The sequence below is a fragment of the Cucumis melo genome, chromosome 1 (assembly GCF_025177605.1).
Source record: "Cucumis melo cultivar AY chromosome 1, USDA_Cmelo_AY_1.0, whole genome shotgun sequence".
Taxonomy (NCBI): Eukaryota; Viridiplantae; Streptophyta; class Magnoliopsida; order Cucurbitales; family Cucurbitaceae; genus Cucumis; species Cucumis melo.
In genome coordinates, this window is record NC_066857.1 from 26,005,728 (window position 1) to 26,029,926 (window position 24,199).

General features: G+C 32.3%; 1 long non-coding RNA gene across 1 annotated transcript; it reads left to right on the top strand.

Moving 5' to 3' along the window:
• The first annotated feature begins 7,989 nt into the window (after positions 1 to 7,989).
• Positions 7,990 to 10,814, top strand: LOC103497578 (uncharacterized). The gene is made up of 2 exons (XR_539436.3): positions 7,990 to 9,014; positions 10,564 to 10,814. It is a non-coding gene; the product is annotated as an uncharacterized LOC103497578 (long non-coding RNA).
• Positions 10,815 to 24,199: the final 13,385 nt, after the last annotated feature.

The window sequence follows — 24,199 nt, forward strand, 5'->3', positions numbered from 1 at the left end:
CATATCTTATAGTTGCTTTTGATGTCGTCCTTAACGAGTCAAGGTAAAACATTGTATCCTCATACGCATTTATGGCAACCAGTGCCTAATGACCTCTAATTATACAAAAATGTAAGTAATATTTTATTGTCAATGCAACTAATACCCTAACTAAACTTACCCGGGATTAAAAGAAGCAAGAACTACTTGTTTTGCTTTTGACACCATCAATCTACTAGACAAGTTTCAAATTCAAGATTCTTGTGTATTTCCAGAAGAGATTAGGGACGGATCTACGAAGACATACTGCACATTTTCTTTCAAACCAATAATAGATGAATACAAGTACCTACAAAATATATAAACTCGTAAAGGAATGAAATTGACTTACATCATATAGGCCACCAATGTAAACGTTTTGACTTCGTTCATGTTACAAATATCAATGATATCCTCTCGAAGCACAGAACTCTTTCGACTAATGCCAAAAAGGTCAGCGGGTAGTGAAAAAGTGATGCTGGAATCTTTCTCCATTACCTTCTCAGCATATCTGGGAATCGACTTCAACGCTAATGGCAAAGTTGATGTCGATTCAGATACAACTTCTTTTTCTGTAGGCATTTTTATTAAGTCTCTCTCCTAATTCAAGAACATCCACATTCAGTAAGACGTACAATATTAGACATTCCAGTTTAATAGTGGATTACATACCTTCAAGACGTCCAACTCTGGTTCATTCATCTTCAATCCCTCCTTCCCTTTCTTTTCAGTCTCTTTTGGTTTGTCCAACGATTCCACTTCTATTCTCTTACCCTTCTCTTCAATCCCTCTAACATTATTGGCCTTGAACAACTCCCGTGTGTAGACAATGGTGTAGACAAGTTTGAGCGAATTTGTGCCTCAAATTCACTAACTCGCCTACGGGGTTCTTCATTCTCAACTAGAATGTTCGCCTCATCTTTTGATGTTTTCTTAACTTAATGAAAGTAGGTTGTCAGAGTAGCGTATCCACCAACCCCACGCACACAACCATTGTGCTCTTTTGTACCCAATGCTTGGGTTAACACATCATTCGAATAGTGTCTATTCACAGACGATGAATCTGTATTCATTAATATCTCATCCTAAAAAGATAGTAAAATTAATGTAAGTTATAGAAATGATTGCTTATGTAATGGATAATTGAAATGTGTGATTTACATGTAATGACTTACTATTTTATGGACGACTTGCTGAATGTCGTCGTTGTCGTATTGTCCTTGTTTGTTAACTCGAACTTTCTTCCACATTTTAGCTCGATCAACATAAACTTCATTTGAACACTCCTTCTTCATTCGAGAACATGGAGTTCAAGTGGTAAACATATTAGCGTGTATTCCATTTTAGGTATAAAGCAAACTTACAACTTTTTATGTAACTCCACACAAACTATACAAAGCCTTACAAGAAACAAACAACCCCCCCCCCCCCCAAATGACAAAGGCTTACAAGAAACAAACAACCCCCTCCCCCCTAAATGACAAAGTCTTACAGAAAACAAACTTACAACTTTTTATGCAACTCCACAAACTATATAAAGCCCTACAAGAAACAAACAATCCCCCCCTAAATTACAAAGCCTTACAAGAAACAAACAACCCGTAAATGACAAACATGTTTAGGTAGCACCGATCTTATCGCAATGAGAAACAACTGTTGTATGAGCACATGACAATCATGAGATTTTAAACTATTAAGTTTTAAATCTATCATTGACACAAGGTTTCTAATATTGGAAGAGTAACCTTCGGGAACCTTTATTCTTGACAAAGTCTTCAAAACACATCGTTTTTCTTCCTTTGTAAGAGTATAACACGCAGGAGGAATGAATATTTTCTTCTCACTACTAATAGGGGCAAGCTCCGGTCGAAGTTTTAGATCAACTAAATCACGTCTAGCATTCAACCCATCCTCACTTTTACCAGGAATATCAAGAAGCGTACCTAAGATATTCATGTAAACATTTTTTTCGATGTGCATCACATCTAAACAATTTCTAACATGAAGATCTTTCCAGTATGGCAACTCAAAAAAGGAAGATAACCTATTCCAACAAATATTTTCACTTATGTTCATCAATAGGTTCTTATGGATCTTCTTTCCTTTAGGAAATTCAAGATCTTTCAATTTTAAGTACACATCCTCCCCAGAAAGTGGTTCTGGAATTGTACCAAGTTCTCTTTTACCGTTGAATGACTTTTTTTGTCGTCGGTACGGATGATCACGTGCTAGAAATTTTTGATGTCCTAGGTATGCTATTTTCTTCCCATGTCATAACCTTATAGAATTTGTATTATCTCCACAAATTGGGCATGCCTTATACCCTTTAACATAACATCCACTAAGGTTACCATATGCAGGAAAATCATTGATTGTCCACAACAAAACCGACCTTAAGTTGAATACTTCTTCTCGATAAGCATCATAACATTCAACACCATTTTCCCATAAAATTTTTAAGTCTTCAATTAGTGGTGCTAAGTATGTTCCTATATCATCCCCTGGTTATTTTGGCCCTGAAATTAGCATTGATAGCATCATGTACTTTCTTTTCATACATAACCATGGTGGAGGATTGTAAATAACCATCACTATCGGCCAACAACTGTATTTAGAACTCATGTCACCATGAGGATTTACTCCATCGGCTGACAATGCTAAACGAAGATTTCTAGGTTCAGAACCAAAGTCTTGCCATTTAAAGTCTACTAACTTCCATGCTGGAAAGTCCGCTGGATGTCGTAACTTACCATACTCAATTCTTTCACTAGCATGCGAAGTCAGGTTTTTAGCACATTCAATACTTCTAAATAGTCTTTTGAATGTAGAATGGGTGGGAAGTACCATATCACTTTTGAGGGAATTTGCTTCCTCTCTTCATTTATATCCTTAACCTTTTTCCACCTCGATTGACCACATTCAGGACATTCGGTTGCATTAGCAAATTCTTTCCTATAGAGACAACAATTATTTGGACATGCATGAATCTTTTCATATTCCATTCCTAATGTACCTAATGTTTTCTTTGCTTCGTACAATGAATTTGGGAGTTCATTGGTAGTTGGCAGAATTTCCTTCAAAGTTTTAAGTAATTCTGAAAGACTGGTATCACTCCATCCATATCTAACTGTTAAATTATACAATTTAACTAGAGTAGACAACTTGGTGTACTTTTTGCATCCTTCGTACAATGATTTTTTAGCATCAATAAGCAACTTCTCAAATCCATTTAGGTCTTTTGAATACTCCTCGTGAGCAACTTCAATCATTTCTTTTACACTTCCAACATCATTCTCTTCACATGTATGTGTGTCAAACTTTGAAAATTCTCCATAGAAAGATGAGTTAGGAAGTTATTCACCATGCCAAGACCAAATTTTATAGCTTTCATCAATACCATTTACATATAAATGATCTCTAACACCCTTTCTACTATGCTTTTCACAATTCTCACATTTCAAACAAGGACAACGAATGTCGGAGGTACTTGTATTCGAAAATCCAAATTTGATGAAATTTTCCACGCTCAACTCATATTCTTTGGATAATCTACTTTTATGCATCCATGATTTATCCATAGATGTAATCTATTGACAAATAAAGTAAATTAAATTAGTTCAAAAAGTCTTGTTGAGATAATTAAAAGAGAAAACAAATATGGAAATTGAACAAACATTCGCTTAATAAGACTAAATTTCCACCAACTAACCAAATAAAGAACTTAAAACTATTTATAAATAAGATTACAGCACCTCATACTTTGCTCTATTTCTATGTCCCTAAACTATCATGACAATTTATAAATTCTGTTCTCTAACTATTACTTTGTAATTTGTTTTTCCTATATAAATAATCTATATACATAATTGTGGTAACAAAAATTTATTCATTTAACAAAAAATGTCTGAAAAGAACATCCATAGAAAGCACAAAAGGTGATTGATTATTAGAGAGAATCCCAAAAAAGCACTCTTCAAGCGCTTTATACAAATCTAAATTACCAAATGCAACGGTTAAGCACTAGTATATATTCTTTCCATAAATTAATCCATCGTCTTTTATTCTTTTCCCTTCAACAATGCTCCTTCTCCATAAATAATAATAATAATAATAACCATCATCACCATCAAACTTTTGTTTCATCCTAGCTAATATACATTGGTAACACATATGAAAATTGAAACAAATTATGTAAATCTAAATTAAACATCTAATAGGATTGCACACTTACTAATGTAGTGTATAATGGATGAGGGCCGCCACTTTTAAACTTTTCAATTTACCAAATACATACAAACTTGACTACTTCAGCTTCTCTAACTAAACTTCCAATCCAAGGAATAAAAACACAATAATCTTTCTCTTGTGAAATTAAAAAAAAAAACACACACACACACATACACACAAACACACACAACCTCTACATATATCTAACTACAATATAATGATATGAGGCGGTTGTTTAAGCAGTTTCGTTATTGTCTTCAATACTTAAATACCTTATAGTTTTGTTTTGTTTTTTTGTAAAAAAAAATTGTTTCAATTAAACTTCAGACAATCAATCCTAAACAATCAACAAGAAGTTTCAATGATAAATTACCAGAAGGTAGCAGCGTTCCAATGTTAGCACGTTCGTAGGCGTTCCAATGGCATTCAGCGGCGTTCCAATAACAACACGTTCGTCGACATTTCAAATGGCGTTCAACAGCATTCCAATGGTGTTCAGTATTCACCGGCGTTCCAAAAGTAGCAGATTCGGCGAGGTTCAGCGGTGTTCGGTGTCGTTCGCAAATGGAAGTGTGGCAGATATGAGTGTTCAGCGGTGTTCGGTGGCGTTCTTTAGTGTTCTTCGACGTCCTTCTGCATTCTTCAACGGTCGGATGATGGGTGAGCTGCGTTCTACAGAGATCGCGGATGGGAGTGTGGCGACTGCAATATTGGTCGTGTATGGGAGTGTGGCGGTTATGATATTGGTCGTGGATGGAAGTGTGGCGGCTGCGATATCGGTCGTGGATGGGAGTGTGGCGAATGGGAGTGCAGCGGCTGTAAGAAGGGAAATTAGGGGGTTAGGATTTTTTTAAAGGAAATTAGGTTTTTATTTAAAAAGTAAAAAGAAATTAAGTTTAAGAGAAAGTTACTCTACTTCTAAAACTAGTTCTGTAGTTTTTGTTTGAGTCTTAGAGAAAAAGAGTCAAGACATTATTCCTAAATTTGAAGAGTTCTCAAAAGGTTCTTCGAGTAGAATGGCTAGTTCATCAAAGAGGTGGGTCAGTCACTTTTACGAAAAACTAGGTCACATTAGACCGTTCTACTACAAACTACATGGTTTTAGCAAGATAGGGCCAAACAGAAGAAGCAATAATTATAAAAGACTGTGTGAAGAGTAAAAGAATCGTGCAACCAAGAGAAGCGTAATGTAGCATTCACCTCTATTCATATTTCCAATTTCGAAGACTGGTATTTTGACAGTGGTTGTTCTAGACACATGACGGGAAATTCTCTTCTGTTTACTCATTTAGAAGAGAGTAGGACGATAGGACACGTTACCTTTTGAGACGGTGTAAAAGGAAATGTTATTTGAAAAGGAAATATCAACCAGATTAGTGCTCTTATTTTCAATGAAGCCAAATTAGTTGAAGGTTTGTGAGCAAATTTAATCAGTATTAGTTAGCTGTGTGATCAAGGCTTTATGGTACACTTTTGAAAAGATAAGTGTGAAGTGTTAGATTCAATGAAACATATTGTTATGATTGATACTCGTCTTTTTTATAACTGCTATTACTGGGATAATAATCTAAAAAATCTTAAGTGAAACTTATCTAAATCTGATGAAACTATGCTATGGTATAAATGTCTAGGATACATGAGTATATCAAAAATTTGCAAAACTTTGAAGGTTGAAGCTATTCACATGGTATCTTTGTTGAAACAATCTACTGATAAGAATGTCCTGCTAAAAAACAAACAAAAGCTTCATACAAAACTAGTGATCATAGTGCTTTAGATCAAGTTTTGGAACTTCTTCACCTGGACTTGATAGGCCCTATATGCAAGTTGTTGAGCGTCTTCGCAAAAAATGATATGTTATGTGATAGTTGATGATTTCTCGAGATTTCCATGGGTGAGATTTATTAGAGAAAAATCTGACACTTTCAAAGTCTTTCGCTCTCTATATCTCCAACTTTAACTAGAACAAGATAAAGACGTTTGGATAATTAGAAGTGTCATGGCAGAGAATTTGAAAACTCTATGTTCACCGATTTTTGTCAGTTTGAAGGAATCTTCCTTGAATTCTCTACACTGTTAACTCCTCAAAAAATGGAGTTGTTGAAAGAAAAAATCAAACTCTCCAAGAAATGGCTCAGTTTATGCTTCATTCTAAATCTCTCCCTCTGTACTTCTTGCCAAAGCCATAAATACCACAGGCCACATTCACAATCAAATTGCTCTTCTATCTGGTACTATGTTCACTAACTATCAGCTATGGAAAGGCCACAAACCAAATGTCAAATATTTTCATGTTTTGGGCAGCAAATGTCATATTCCTAATGATCAAGAATACCATCAAAAGTGGGATTCTAAATTTGATGAATGTATCTTTCTTGGGTACTCCACAAATAGCAGAACGTTTCAAGTATACAACAAAAGAACTGAATCTGTTATAGAATTTATAAATGTGATTGTGTATTACTCTAAAGCTCTTACTTAGGGTATAGATGATGATGACAATTCAAGACAATAGACTTTGAATCATTCTTCCATAACGGAAACTTCTATAAGTATAAGTGGTAATCGTGCTCAGAAAGACTCCACGGTTGAGTCTACAGTTGCAATATCAGAGAATTGGCCTATAAAGGATAGTAGTATCACCTCTGAAGATTGTTGAAAAAGTAAAACCAGTTCTAATACCAGCAATGCGAGTTCTGCTAGGACTGAATCTTCTGATAATTAGAGTCTTGTTCCTTCAACTCGTATTCAGAAAAATCATCCCTCTAGTAGCATCATTGGTGAAATAAGTAGTGGAGTTACCACTCGGAAGAAGGATAAACGCGACTTTGTTTCAATTTCAGTTGGAGTTATTCTCACAAACTTAGGATTGGCTATCTTGAACTTCTCCCAAATTTCTCTAGTATACCATTTTTGGGAGATGAAAATACCTTCCTCTAACGGCTTTACTTTAATGCTAAGATAATATGACCTTATACCAATATTTGTCATTTCAATATTTTTGGTCAACTTCTTGAGATCTTCAGACATACTTGTACAATTTCTTACCATATTAGTCTTAATATAGACAGAAGGTTCATAAAAGCATCTCACATAGCCATTGTCACAGAAATATTTGTTGATTACACTATTATTTCACACATTCTGAGGGTTTGTTCAATCCCCTTCTTAATTTAAGAACTTTATCTTCCTGTTATTTCACGATATAAATAAGATATTGTTATAAGTATACTTATTCTTCCAAATTTTCATTAAAAAAAAATACTAATTTGACATGATCATCTCAAAAATTCCCCCATTTATTTTGAGCAACAAGCACATAACAAACTTATGGTCTCTAAATGAAACAAAAGAAAATACTTCATAATAATCAATACCTTTTGAATTTTATCTAATTTTGCAACTAATCTTGCTTTGTATCTGATAACACAAAAAATGTGCTATCTAACTCCACTTAATTAAAAAAGTTTTCATGATTTTACGTTCTTATTTGGCTATTTTATAGGTTTCGAGTAATCTAAAGTTAAAATTTGGTGTTGATGCCGATTTGGAGTTTAATCGGGTGAAATTGACGTCGTCAACTAGGGTAAAATAAAAAAGAAAAGAGTGAATTTTAAATATATATATATATATATATATATATATATATATAATTAAATATTATTTATTTAATTATTTAAATAAAAAACAGAATCCTAAAGGATCTTTTCTTCTTTTCTCTTCCACTTAGCCGCCGCCTTCCATTTTTCTTTTCTTTCCTTTCTTATTTTTTCTTCTTCTTCTTCTCTGTTGCTTTCACCCTTCCATATTTCGATTCTTTTCTCTTCCTTTCTCCATTTTATTGTCTTCTCTGTGCCACCGTCTCTTCCTTTTCTTCTAAGTTTTACTCACTGACTGTCGTTTAGATCTAGCCACAGACAAATCTACATTGTGAATAATTTATGTTTTATATGAACCTTTTATATGAATGTTTTACTCTTCTATATTTAATGTTTTATATTCTTTGATTTATAGAGTATATGATGTTGAGTAGACTATGGGTTTTTGTTTTGTAATTTGTACACTACGAGAAAACTGACTTATAATTGATATTCTTGACAGTTTTAATTAAAACTATCAAGTAACATGAAAAAGCGTTAAGAATAAGAAAGAATGAAAAAACCATAATTTTTATTTTTTAAGTTTTAAATACTTGACAAGTTAAAGCGTCGGGATTAATTTTAATTACTTGAAAAATTTTAAATATCAAATAATATATATTTTTTACTCTTTCAATTAAAATATTTCTCTCTTTTAATTTAACTTTCCCAAATTTTCCATTTTCACCCAAATTTTGTAAAAAAAAAAACCCTAATTTCCCCCCCCCCCCCATATTTTCTCTTTGTTGAAGAAAGCACTTCCACACCGTGTCTGCCCCTTTCCAATGGATCTCTTCTTCCGCTCGCAGCGTTTCTGGTGGATCTCTGTTTTTGCTCGCAACGTTTCCAGTTGATCTCCTCAAGCCGCCGCAGTCTCTTCGTCTGCTTGTAGCGTCCGCCACTAGTTCGTCAGCCACAAGTTGCGTCTCCAGCCGTTTCTGGATGTTTCCAATCCATATCGATCTATCTGCTTAAGTCGTCGTCGTCTGTTAACTTTTCCAATTGTGTTCGTCGTCGTTTCGGCTCGTTGCATCCGCCACCACCAGTTTTTCCGACGCTGTCTATTCGTCTGTCTGCTGCGTCTGCCAGTTCGTCTGCTCATCTGCTCGTTGTGTCCACCGCCATCACCAGGTTCTTAGCTCATTATTTATTTCTTAACTCATTTTTTTTTTGTTTAGGGTTTGCTAACACATTGGCAACAGGAGTCTTCTACAAGAATTGTGAAATTTTGAATTCCTTCCACTTTTGGAGTCATATATATGTATGATATATTATAATCAATTGCTATTAGCACTGTTTTGAATTCTGAAGTTATAAACTCTCAAAGATATATTTGAATTAGATATATGGGTACGCTAGATATAAAGAAAGAGTTAAAAAAAAAAAAAACATTGCAGATTTATCCAAGCTAGTATTATTCCATCCCTCATGTTGGGATATTTTACCTATTCTTGAATATCCAAAATATTTCAATGTTAAACCTATTCCATCTTTAGTTAAAAAGTTGAAGGCTATGTATACATTGAAATATTTTGGGTGTCATGCATAGCTTACTATCATCAGTTCGGTCTATCTCAATTCAATGATGTGAGTTACATTGCATTGGAAATGTTATCTTCTGGTTTTCGTTCTTCTTGTCTATTATGTTAGGTTTCGTTTCTCTGTTCTTAATCGTGATTATCATTGTAATTATGAGTTTGTGATTTGAATTTCATTTTCATAAACGCTACCGTAGATTTTTGAAGTTTTCTACTTGATCTGAATACTTTTTAAAATTTTTTTTTATATAGATGATAATTCCTGAACTATATTTTATCAATTAAGTATATGCATGTTGATTTCATTTTGTGAACAAAAGTTATATTTACATATCCTGGATCACATTTTTTCTAGTTTCGTTTTTTTTTCGTAATTGTCAATATCCTTATGATCCTAAGTTCACTACTTGAATATTTAAGGCTAATGTAGCTTCCAGAAGTTTTGTACAAATCTTTGTCCTTATTGTTTTGTCCTCTTCATGACAATTCTTGGATATACTTTACCAATTAGAAATTCATAAGTGGATTTCATTTGGTGTACAAAACGTATACTTATGATGATAATTCCTTGACTATACTTCTTAGTTCTCATGCTAGGTTCAGTTTCTTTGTTTGAACTCGCAATGTCATTGTAGTTCTGAGTTTTCTACTTGAATTGAATCTCTGTACGTGATTTTGAATTTTGAACTTGTATTATGATGATAATTCCTTGACTGGACTTTAGCTATTAAAAAGCTTTCTTGTTTTATAAATTTGTATTGCATTTCAACTTAACTGTAGGTTTGGACTGCTCCAACAAAGATACAAGATTTTTTATGTGAGAATTAGTTGATAAAGTCACTCTTTTAGGTTTTTCATTTGCTTTAGCCTATATTCTCTTAAACAAACTATTGATTTTGTTTAAAACAAAGTCTTTTTTTCTTAAAAAAAAAGGCATCTAAGTACTATGACATGCCATGTGTTATCTCTTATTCTTTTGATAGCTATGTGAGCAACCATCGACTAATTCTTAAAATATGTTTATAAGCTTCCAATACTTCATAGAGATCCTACATTTTGTTTCTATTTGAAGGATATAATTCTAAGTTCTTAGACATGAAAGTTAGAGTTCTTAGTTTTAATGTTGTTCTTTTTATTTGTAGATTTCAAGGAGTTGGTGATAACAATCGGTGAGACTTTGAGTTTGGAGTTATCTAAGAGTGTGGTTCTTGGAGGAGGGTGATGTCTCTGTTTCTTATTATTACATGTACATTGTGTTTTATGATTAAGAATGATGATCATAGCTCGTTTTGTAATATGAATAAGGACGATGTTCCTATGTTGTAAGTAAGTAATAACCAACTATATGTATATTCAAGGATATAAATGTAATTTGTTAGTTCTTTGATTGAAAGTTTGGGTTGATTCAATTGTTCAATTAATGTGTAGTTTAGCACATTTGTGTAACTCTCTTGCTTTACTTTTGTTCATTATTGTTCGACTTCAGAACAGGTATAGGATAAATTTTATGGATATTTTAAAATATATAATTTTTCATTTGAAAATTAAAAAAAAAACATGACAAAGAGGGTTAAGAATAAACAAATTCTTGACGTGTAGAAAATGTAAAAAAAAAAAAAAAAAAAAAAAACTCTTATTCTTGACATCAGATTACTTGACGCGTAAAAAATGTCAAGTAATTTCATATACTTGACAGTTATAAACTGTCAAGTATAATTTTAATTGACGCTTAAAAATTGTCAAGTAAACCTCTCTTATTCTTGACATTGGATTACTTGACGCATTAACAAATACTTGACAGGTAAAAAGCATCAAGTAAACCCTTTTTTGTTGTAGCAGTAATTTGTGATTAGAAGAATTTGTGATTAAATTTTGAAGTTGCCTTTGAACTTTTACTTTATTTAAAATAATTCTTGTCCCAATATTTGTGTTTACCTTTGTATATGTAGGTTATGGTGAATATGTGTAAACAAATATAGGGGGTGTTATTAGTGGGTCTAACAAGTATTATTCTAAAGTTCTAGTTTCTTTATGGTTGGTGTATTAGGCTAATCTACTTTATTTTAAGAGTACATTTTGACTATTTGTAGGTAAAAATGACTCTATCTAATGATAATGAGTTAGAACAAGGTGATTCAACCATCTATGAACACGAGTGAATCAACTCCAATAAATAGTGCTTCAAGTGGTCATGATCAAACTACACCTATTACATTAGATAGTGATGATAATGAGGAAATACTAAAAAGTAGTAGATTGACATTGGTTGTATGGAATCATTATAAAAGACAAAAAATAAATGATACCATGAAAGAAATTTGTAATTATTGTGGAAAAAAGTTGGGAGGAGAATCTAAAAATTGAACAAAACATTTACGTGATCATTTCAAAATTTGTCCATTACGTAGACAAAGAGACATTAGGCAATCGTGTTTGAAACCCACTAAAACCAATGAGGAAAAATTAGTGTTAAATTCAACCCTTTTTTATCCAAATTTGGGCAACAAAATCCACTCGATCAACGTACCTCTTCAGTTCTCTCTCTTTTCATTTCCTTTTATTTTGAATACCCATTTGGCACCTACTACTTTCTTTTGAGTTGGAAGAGTAGAAAGCTCCCATAAATCATTCATCTTAGGGCTTTTATGTTGCATCCATTGCAATCTTTCACTTTTCATCTTACAAAGGTTCTTCAAAATTCAAAGATCATTTGCGGTCACCAAATAGACAAGAAAGAGTACGGTTATTAAACTTTGGCTTAACTCTTCTATTTCATCATATATGTACTGTAAACTTTTCATGCCACGAGGCCCTTCAATTGAACTTTCAGATGATGAAGTTGTGTTTTGTTGTGGAGTGATTGACGATGTTGGTGGTACTGATGGTGGTTTCCAGGTTCATTATTCCAATTCAATGATGCTTTTTTAAATCACATATCTTATAGCCCTTCATCAAAATATTATAGTCTTTCTCAAAGAGTTATCCAACTCAAAATATTATTCTTCGTATTAGACACATAATAAACATTAGAGATAAATTCATGCTTCACAATTTTCAAATTGATAAAAATTTTACCCTTTTTTTTAATTGAAATTTTTGTTGCCTCTCCAAACACAATACTACGACCAAGAGTTCATCAAGTTCCACGAAGATCAACTTACTTTCACACGTGTGATTACTTGCACCACTATCGAGATAAAATGCATTGTTGGACATGTTTCCTAACCTTTGCATGCTAGAAGCAATGATGTCTAACTGCTTTCTTCATCTTTTTCAACTTAATTTGCATTTTCTTCAACTTTATTTCTGGATTGCAAGAAACAATGTCCAAATTAATGACAATTATAACATTTAACCTGTCTTTTATCATATCTCCTGTCATTATTTGATCTTTCTCCAGTTAACCTGAAATAATTTTGTCTTCCATGACCTCTTGATTTATTTGAGTTTGAACTAATCAAACTTTCTTTCACCGTAGTTTCTTAGACCTTAAGCTCTAAAATCACTACATCCACGATTGCCACCCACGTCAGCCTCAATCTCGATTGCCATTTTCTTTCGTATCTTTCTTTTCTTTCAACTACAACTTTTACTAAAAGAGTTGCATAGTTGTCTGCATGTTCTTCTTAAGAAGTTTTTCTCCTGGGTGAAAGTACCCACAAATTAATCAATGAACATTATACTCAAATCCTTTGATTCTTTGATAGCTATAAAACAATGAATTCAATTTTTCATTTAACGAGAGAAGTAACTTTTTTACTTGGTCATCACTTATTGTCTCACCATATCTTTTCATTTCCTTTACTACATGCTAGCATGCAATTGTGAAGTATATTATAAAATTGACTCTCATTCTTTCATATGCAGTAATTCATAATCACCTTTCAATTTTTTAAGGTGAACCTTCTTGACTCGACCTACTCCTTTATATGTACTCTCCAAAAATTTCTCATGATTGATGTTCACTTCTTTCTCCAAAAAATCTTTTTAAAATTTGAATCACAATGGCTTGATTGAATGATAATGGTCTGAGCCTTTTGGTCTTTCTTTTTTGTATTTTGCAAAACTTCTTGTTAAACTTTCGCTCAAAGTTGCATCGCTTTCTGATTCTTTATAACCATTACTAACAATGTTCCACACATCTTGTAAATCAAATAGAGCTTTCATACAAATAGTAATTGTTTGTAATTGTTATTTTTCATTTGCAATAACAAATTTCTTTCTTACTCCAAACTCAAACTCTTTGATACCACTTTGTTGGAAGCGTGTGAAAGACGTTCCAAATAAATAATCACCAAACTACAATATTTGAGAGAGATAAACAAAAAAAAAAAAAAAACCTTATTTAAAAGATTCTAAAATTCAAATATTTATGTGTATATTGATATCTTCACTTGATTCTTTTTTCAATACAACCAATCATTCATATTTATAGAATTGCCATGGACAATCTATATCCATAACTCTCACCATAAAAACATTTAAAGTCCTATATCTAATTTATGAACATAACTAACTTTCTCCGATACATTTTTTACCAAGTCTCATCAATTAAAAAGCTTAATTAACTCACGTTATTCTTTAACTTTTTCAACTCTCATTAATTCATCCTAAATGATGCTTAATTAATTTTCAATACAGTTGGCTAGTGCATAGGTCTCATAGCTATAGACTTGTTTTGAGGTCAAGAAATCGAACACTCTCTCACTCCAATTTTATTTTATTTTATTTTTTTTAATAAAAGAAGTGTTTTAATAAGCATGCTTTGGGATTCGGACTTTGAGAAGTATGAATTCAAATGTAGTAGAAGTTTAGCAAGATCCATGGGATACATTCATAAATTTTAATTAACTCCGAATTTTGAATAGTTTTCCTTGTATAAATATTTGTACTCATTTAATTGGAAACTTGTATTTGGTAGCACAATAAAAATCTAATTTAGCAATATCAATACTAACTTTTTCAATTTTGCAAATATAGCAATTTTTTAGTTTTTCATTATTCCAAAATTGTCCTCTGAATTTCCATTGTTTTCTCTTCCTCTTTCGTTTCTTTCTTTTATCGTTCTCCTTCATTCTCCTTCATTCTTCGTTTTCTTCTCCTCTTTTCCACCATTTTTCTTCACAGTTTCTCCTCTTCGCCTACTTCTCTTCTCTTTGTCTTCTTCTGCCTCTGCTCCACCGTCCTTCTCTTTTCTCTTCAATTTCGTTCTTTTAGATTTCTTCCTTTTCGTCGGCTTTTTTTTTTTTTTATCATCTTCTCCTTGTATTCGTCTCCTATTCTTCTCATTTTTTCTTCAGGGAAAACAAAAATAATGTATGTATTTCTTCCCCTTTTTAAAGCCCTAATATTCCTTCTTATACTTATATGTATGTATTTTAGTGTCTAAAATTGGTCGGAGAGTTTGATCATTATCTTTTCTTTTTTCTTTCTGTGAATTGCTCATATATTATTTATTGAAATTAGGGCTACGATTTGTTCTTCCTCATCTCTTTTATTTGTTTTTTTATTTGTTCCTAATATCTTTTATCGAAAGGGGCTTCATAGATCTGTTTGGTTTTATTTAGTTACGTTTGATTCTGTTTTTTTTTTTTTTAATTTGTATCAGAGTTTTATATCAGTGGTATGATATACTTATATTATATGTATTAGTTGACTGATACACTTACTACGTGTTTATTATTTTCCCAAAATTGTTGCAGTTCATTGTAGTTATGGTTAAGCTTGCAGTAATTGTTTTTCATAGTGGTCAATGGGATGAGCAACAATCCTATGTGGATTACAAAATAAATTGTGTTTTGGTTGATGGAGTGATATCATCATTTGATTCTTTTGTCAACTTGATACGTACTTAAATTTAGGTTAAGTCATGTATTGAACCTTCAGTTTTAATTTATTGCCTATAGGTAGTAATGATGTTCAACATGTTCTTAAGATTGTAAACATACCATAACAATTGGATCAACAACATATCAAGTGTTTCAAACTAATAATATGTATCAATGAAGTTTAGCAAGAGTGATTGAGTATATTAAATCTATCAAGTGTAACAACGAACCATGACAGGTGTATCATGCTTAGTGCATCAAGTGTATTTAATTGATTGAGTGTATCAACAATTGAGCAAGTGTATCAACAACATATCAAGTGCTTCAAACTAATAATATGTATCAGTGAAGTGTTAAAGAGTAAAAAAAAGGTGAATGGTTAGTAAATCAGTGAAACAAATCAAGTATATCAACAGTATATATTAGTGTATCAACCGTACATCAAGGGTATCAAACATATGAACTGCAACAAGTGTAATAAATCTGTCGAGTGTATCGATGAAAGTATAAAATGTTTATCACTAGTGTATTAAGTGTATCAAACTTATTAAGTGTATTAAACCTAATCAAGTATATCGACAATGTAATGTATCGTGCTTAGTGCATCAAGTGTCTTTAATTGATTAAGTGTATTTGTAGAGTTTAACAAATGTATCAACAACATATTAAGTGTATCAAACCAATGATGTGTATCAAGTGTTATTTAATTCATCAAGTGTATCAACAAAACATAACAAGTGTGTAAACAACACATCGAGTGTATCAACTAACACATCAAGTGATGCGTGAAAATGTTGATAATTCTAGTGGATAGTTTTGTAATTTTTCATTTTTCAAATGTGGGGTGGGGTTGAATTTTACCATTTTTGCAAATTTAAAAGTGGTGTGCTATAGACCTAATTTATCAAACTAATTTTGCTAAATTTACAAAACCCCTTTTTAATTAATGTCTTTTAGTGGTATCGTTTCGAATATAATATAAAGAGATATATTAGAGAGAACATGTTTTCTCTCTTTTAAAATTGTGAGATATATTGTAAAGTAATATGGTGGGCTCATACATTTTCTAACAAACTATTGCCTAAAAAAGGTTGATTGTTAAGAAATTGAAAGAAAAAAGGGTGCAATTTTGAAAACTAATAAACTAAATAGCTTTAGAAAAATAGCTTTGAACTGAAAATAGGGGAAGCTGCAGAACCAATGTTGATTTGATTTAGAAAGTGCAAAGCTGAAAACAAACCTGATGAGTAGTTATGTAAAACAATCTCAATTTCATGTTTTGATGTGGATGTTGAAGTTTTTCTTGAAATATAGAGACTTCCTGCAGATTGCAATAATATTTGAACTTGTGTTTTAACTTTTAATGTTTGCTGGAGTGAAATGATTTTTAAAAATCTTTTCATCTTCCTATTATAACTTTTTTCTTCAATTAATTATGTAATTTAAATTTATCTAGATTCATTCACATTTCCTTCTCTCCCTTAATCTTCTATCTTCAAACATATATACATATATAAATGTGTGTATAAAAGTTATTGACACTTAAAAATCGTATTACATCACTTACTTTCTTGTTAGTAACTAAAGATCAATTTTTGAAACTGAAAATTAAATTATCTTTTTTGGAATCTCACGGAGCAAAAGTATATTTTGCACTAATCTATATGTATGATGCAAACAATTTTAGTCTAGTATCTATTTTGAGTGCAAACTTTTACAAATTATAAAAAAGATAGGTTACAAATCATTTAATTAAATATTATTTTAAATCAAAATACTTATAACAATATTTACAAATATAGCAAAACATATCACGGTTTATTTAGGCCGATACATTTAGAATTTAGATATACACAAATTCACTACTATTTTAATAGACCTAGATAGTCGTCTAATCTATCTTAATCTATCACGTATATATTATATTGTAATATTTTACTATATTTTTTAAAATATTTTGGTTCATTTTTGTTATATTTGAAAATACACCTAATTTAATTTTAAACCATAATTGGCATTGTCTTTAGCTAACTGCTTAATTTGAAATGAACTAAAATATGAAAAATGCAACCAACATTATGGAAACTATTTTAAATGACAAAACTTCTAAAAATACTGACAACTATAGCAAAAATATCCCAATTTATCTATGATAGATTCACATAGACATAGATATAATACTCTTTTGAAACTTTAGGGGCATTTTTGACACAAAATGTCAAGTTCATGGTCATTTTCATAATTTAGCCTTAAAAAATAAATCGTTTTGAAAATGTATTTATGCGTTTGACAACCATTTAAAATGTATTTTTGAAAACCAGTTTATAAAACAAGAGTTTTTTTATAAACACTAAAAATCAACTTTCAAAAAAATGAATATTGAGTGTTTAATGGTGGTAGAGAATGTGCTATCTAATCCCACTTAATTTACGATTGTTCTATGATTTTATGTTTTAATATGTCTATTTTGTAGAATTTGAGCATGTCAATGTTGGATCCGAGCAATGATAGTGAATTTGAGATTTACAAGCGAGACACGAAGCAAAGAGCACAAGCTAAAAGTGAAGAAAAGCCCATAACTGGCATCTACCTTGTAGTGTTATGACATCTTACTATGTTGCATGCAGTGCTGAAGGACATGAAAGGAGCACATTGCTATGGCTCTGTCCCTAGTGTCACGATCGCACTTTCATAAGCAATCGTGTGACACTTGTTCTCGCTTGAGAACAAGTCAGCCAATCCAAATCTAAATAGCTGATGACACAATAGATGAATTTCTCAACCTCCACCTCTGTTCTTGACAAAGGGTTTTAGAAAATGGGATTAGAGGAAAAGATTTTCACAAATGTGTGAAAGCATGTTTGAGAATGTGCTAGCGGCCGCTTACAATAAAAATTAAAGAAACTAAAGTACGATGAAAGCAATAGAAAATGAGGTCGGATCGAGCATGCAGCCAAAGACAATAGGTCCTAGACAAGCATGACCATAACATTCTTTCTAAGACCTATAGTTAAGACAAGTAGTTTAAACTCGTAGTTAAGAGAATTAGTTTAAACCCGTAGTTAAGACAAGTAGTCTTGAATCGTAGTTATGACAACTAGTTTAGACTCGTAGTTAAGACAAGTAGCTTAGACCTGTAGTTAAGACAAGAAGTAAAATTTGGCTAAGTATCCTAATATAGGCATTTTAGGTGGTCTATGCGAGAAGAAGTTGGTTACACTGCGAGAAAAGTTATGCAAGAAGACTTTTGAAATGATAGGCAATTAGAGTTTTTCGTGAAATGAAACTTGACGAAAAGAAACAAGGAAACTTCTCAGAAATTTCCTAAATTTACTTAATGGACCACATGTAAGGTTTAAGTTAAACATGATAAAGTTAAATCTTAAGATTACACGTGTACCACTAAGAAGTAGGAGGTGGCAACTTATCAAAATCTTAAGGGTGACTAAGCTTGTTTAAGGATTAGTATAAATAAGGGTCTTCAGCCAACAAATTATTAGTCGTGGTTATTCTGAGAATTAGAAGAGAAAATTTCAAGTTTTGAAGTGTTGTCAAAGTGTCTATGCGAGAAGACTACGTGAGAAGAAGAAGAAGAAAAGCCTTTGAAGTTTAAGTAACTAAGTAGAGTAAGTGTTTTCTTTAAAGTGTTTGAATGATTTTAAGCCTGTTGTTGCATTTTGGTCTTCAACACAAAAATTCGTCCAGATCTGACAAACAATAGTTAAGAAAAAAAGGCAGCAAATGAATGGCAGTAGAACATATTGATAAAAGAATAGAAACTGCAAAACAAAAACTAGATTAGTAGATGGCTGAGTCACGGAACACACTCTCTTTAAGACGTTTTGCGGCTCTGCTCTGAATTGTGCAAACAGATTGTCGCCCCATCATCCCTAGGATAAACCAACCTCACCGTTCAATTGATTTTGCACGGAAACCAACTAGTAATCAAATAAACCACTCAAAGTTGACAGACATAGAATTGCTCAGAATTACATAAAAGGAACATAAGAGAAAGACAGAAGAGAAGAATAAATTTCCTTAATAAATTTAAATGTTTCTAAAAGAGATTTACATGAAAAGCTTATACGTTTCAAAGAGTATGATTTATGTGTTTCAATGTATGATTTATGTATTTCAAAGCATGACTTGTTTATGAAATGGTGTTCAAAATATTAGTAATTTCCTGTCAATGAGCTAACTATTATGTGCACATAATGAGTCAATGCAACCATGGAGTGAAAGGGGCTATATGGTGATGAGAAGCGGGCTAATACGTATATTAATTAAGCTTAGTGACCTGAGCAACAAGGACAAATTTGTATATTCTTCGATGCTGTTGTTATAGCAGTCTAAATGCAAAGTAATGAGACTTACCGTAGAGAATGATTCTGAATCCTTGGTGAGAAGAATATTTGGTAACTAATGTGTGTTTATGTAAGGAGAAGAATTTATGCAAAATGGTATGAACTGATACATTTTTGTTTTATTTTATGTTTGATGAAATGAGGTTTGCAAAAATTTCGCGAAAAGGATTTCTTAAAAACCTCACTAATTAAATATGTAGACTTACGTTTTCAATTTTTATCTTCCAGGAATTAGATGTTAAGGCCAAGTTAGAAAAGTTGAAGGGCTTGCTAGGCGAGAAGGCTACCAAGGCATTTTACTTTCTAAGTTTAAACACTTGTGTTATTGTAATATGTTGTATCATATTGTAGAACGCTTAGCTTGCGTTTAATAAAGAATTTTATTCATTATCTTCTTGTGTGAAGTATTCTTATCGCCTAAAAGTTTATGTTTATTTATATAAGATTTTGTATATAAGCTTACATTTGAAATCTCTTTGCAAACATTCATGTTTGAAAGATCAATACAAATCAATATAACGGTTTGTAAATATATTATGTTTTTATGCTTTTCTTTAAATGACTGTGAAATTATGTACAAACCATTAGTTTTTATTCCTATCGATGAGCTAGTTGTTATGTGTACATAATGAGTAAAAGGTAGTCATGTAGAGAAGGCCTGCATGGTGGAATGAGGCGGGACAATGCATAAAAAATGTGTATTATGCTAGGAATCCTGAGCAACAAGAGACGAACCCGAAAATTCTCAAGGATGTTGTTGATGAAAAGACCATCACAGTAGTCCATGTACGAGAATGACTCATGTCTTGGTAAAAGGAATAAGTAAAGCTAATGTGTATTTATGGTTTGAAATGTGTTATTGAATTTACGCAGTGAGCTTTGTGTTTAAATGTAACGCCCTAAAATAAGGTAGTTTTAAATTTAATTACCTTAAGCTTAATTTTAATCATTTGAAATTACTTTGGGTGTTACTTGAGTTAATTGGTGGGAATTTTTTTTATGGAAATTGTGATTAATTAAATATTTATTGGGAAAATATTTAATTAGTTTAGAGATTGTTATGCTATTAAATTTTTGTTATTGGATAATTATATTAAGGATGATATAATTAGTAAGATTTTTATAAATGATGTTATGAATTTTGGGAAGATAAAAGAGATGATATGATAGGAGGAATTGACGACGAAAAAGGAACAAAAAAGAATAAAATAATAATAATAATAATAATAATAATAATAATAATAATAATAATAATAATAATAATAATAATAATAATAATAATAATAACAACAACAATAATCTTTATAGAACCTCGAGAAACATGCACAAGTCAAACTGTTCATCTTCTTCTTCCTTAAGAAAAACCCTAGTTTCACCTTCACCAAAACCCTTGTCGCCGCTGCTTTTGGTTCTCCGTCAACCTCCGCCTTATGTTGTCCCTCCATTCACAATCCAAGCTGTCAAGCTCCGTCGCAAGCTTCATTGTGTCGTCTCTGTTCACGTGCTTTTTTTCGTTAGCAAGTCGTAGTCGTGGTGAGTTTCTGTTGTGCTTCGTCACGCTTCGACGTCTCCATCTCGCGCATCGGTCATCAAGCCACCACCGGTCATTGTTCGAAGTGTCGTTTCAAGTTTTCGGACTAATTGTTCGTTGGTTAGCCATCCAAGCTGTGCACGCGAGCTATTTCCTTTGTGAGCTGTGCAAGCCACCCTCTTTAAGTTGAGCCGCACGCGTCCCTTATAAGCGACATGGGCAAACGAGCTAGCCATTTTCCTTTTCGAGCTGAGCATCCGAGCCGATCCTCTTTAGTCGAGCCGTCGAGCCATTTTTTGTCATTTCCTCACCTATTTTGGTACATTTTAATGGGTTTTTAATAATACCCATGATATGCTGATTTTGGATTCTAAATAATTTAATTTCATATTTAAGTTAGGTGTATTTTTCATGAATGATTGGTTAGATCTAATCGGAAGTCTTGAGCTGTGAAATTTTTCCAATCAAGGATAATTTGGATTCAACCTCAACCTTGGGTATGTTGATTAAATATATTTTTAGGTCTATAAGCAACGGTTAAATTATTGAACTTAGTTATTTTCCTCACTATTTAGGGCCTATTGTTTAGAAAGCTTGACTGTTGTTGTTAGGAATATTTTTGGTTAAGCTAATCTCGAGGTAAGAGATTCTCCTATTAGACCTTTATACTGAAGTTAAGAGTTTGCAAGTAAATTCTCCATTATGCATAGATGTAGCTAAGATGGATAATGTATTGATGATGTATGTTGATTAGTGATAGTTATGATTGATTTATGTTGACGATGATGACAAATTTACGTTAGTGATGATGCATGAAATATTAATCGCATGATTAAGAACTTTAGGATTAATATTCATGCCATGTTGTGATGTCATGATGTGTTACATGCTATGGATTCAGTGTTCTGTTAACTTTATCTATTATGATTGTACTCATATGAGTGTCCCTCGGGATTGCCACCTTTTTATGACTGTGTGGTCCAACGGGATCACCAGTCTGTCATGTGTTATGTATATGAGTGGTACGACGGGGTCATTTATAGACCAATTTCTGAAGTGTTCCTTCGGATTCACTAGAGGTTCACTTAAGACCAGTTTGTCCTAGGTGTTCCTTCGAGTTTACTGAAGACCAGTTTTGTCCTAGGTGTTTCTTTAGGTTTACCGAAGACCAAATGTGTTCCTACGGGATTATTAGATTGCTTGTGTTTGGGAACGCGTCAGTTTAGGGGTAATTCTTTATAAAACCCTAATGGGAAGTGAACAGACACCTAGCGGAATTAATAGTAGGTCCCTTACTAAGTATATGTTTATATCAGTCTTCCTATGTTTAATTTTTTAGGTAAAGGTAGCGGTAGAGGTAGAGGGAAGCTGGCAAATGACAAGAAGTAACGACGACTTTCCATAGGGAACTATTTGCTTCCGCTTTTGCTTTACTATTTTGACTTTTAGTATTTTTGGTATTTATTATGTTTATCAAACTCGTGAGTTATTTTTATGATTATTTTTCTTTAAAATTAGATAGGGTCTGAACTAGGATTTTATTTTAGATCTTATTTCTATATACTTTTATTTATTTATAATTATAATGAACTTTTAAGGTTTTCAGTGAAAGTTAGTGTTATTTTCCATTTTGGTTAAGAAAGTTTTTATTTTCTTTTAACAATAATGACCTCAACTTAGTACGAAGAGTTAGATCGCTATATTAAACGAAAATGATTTATAAATTGTATTCTCAAAAGGATTTCAAAAGAACCACTAAGCGATCGATCCAGGATTACACAATCGGATTGGGAACCTAAACAATCGCTGAAGGTTGAAGACTTTGAAGACTTTTGGCATTTCTTTGTTTAATTCTTGTTCAGAAAATTTGTATCATGTATGTTCTGTTGTAGAAACTGTTGGGTTGGAATTAATAAGAGAAGTTTACTTATTTAAATTCCGCTGCATGGATAAGTTTTATTTAAGTTGTGTCAAGTAACTTAGAATAGTGCGTGATACTTGGGATCACCACCTTTCACAGATATATGACTGTGTGCATTCAATAGGGCCACCACTGTCATACCATGTTTTATGAGTTATCCAGCTGGATCCCTTACAACTCAATATCATGTGTGTTCCTTCAGGTTCACCGGCTAATGAGAGTGTCCCTATGAGATCACTAGATTACATGTGTTCCATCAGGCGTACGATAGTTTTTTGGTACCTAGCTCTTAATTGAAAGTTAACAGATCATCTAGCAGAACTAATAATAGGTCCCTTAATGGGTATATTTTTTATACTCAATCTTTTTCTGTGTTAAATATTTCAGGCAAATGTAGAGAAAATAGAAATCTGGTGAGCAACAAGAATGGTCTGTCGTATAGGGACTCAGTTTTTCTTCTACTTTTCATTATTTGTTTTCAGTATTTTTATTTTAAACATTTTGATTTTTTTATTTCTTTTATTTCCTTTCAAATTAATTAGACTCAGTTGGGACATGTTTTCATGGCACTCTTACTGATTTGGCCAAATTATGTTTTATTAACAGTTATTTGAAATTATTTTAAATAAAAGTTTAGTTTCCTCCTTTCAAGAAAGTGCCAAAATTGTCATTTATCTTTAAGGTAATGACTTCAGCTTGGTATAAAAAGTTTATGTAATAGAGCACAAGCGACTCTGATTATTTTATTTTGGTCCCCCCCACCCCCAATGTATTTCCAACCTCTAATGAAATTTTCTATTGTCTATATCACAGTGTCTTTCTCTCCACTTATCTTTGGGAGGACTCTTATGTCCCTTAGTTGGTGAACTCATTTGTTATTTCTCTTTTTTATGGTCATCTTTTAGATCAAACACTATTTCGACTACTGCATTTGTGACGTAGAGGTCTTGTTCTCTTGTTCGTATAACTTTTCTCTTGCGCCCACAGTTTTAAGTCTTTGATAAAACATGAAACTGTCTTTCTCACACATGTCACATGTGTCCAACATCATCCTAGAAAATTGCTTCCAATATTTTCTAACAATATTGGTATGTCTTAGCTCTTGTAGCTTACATCTTGCCAAATCCCAATATT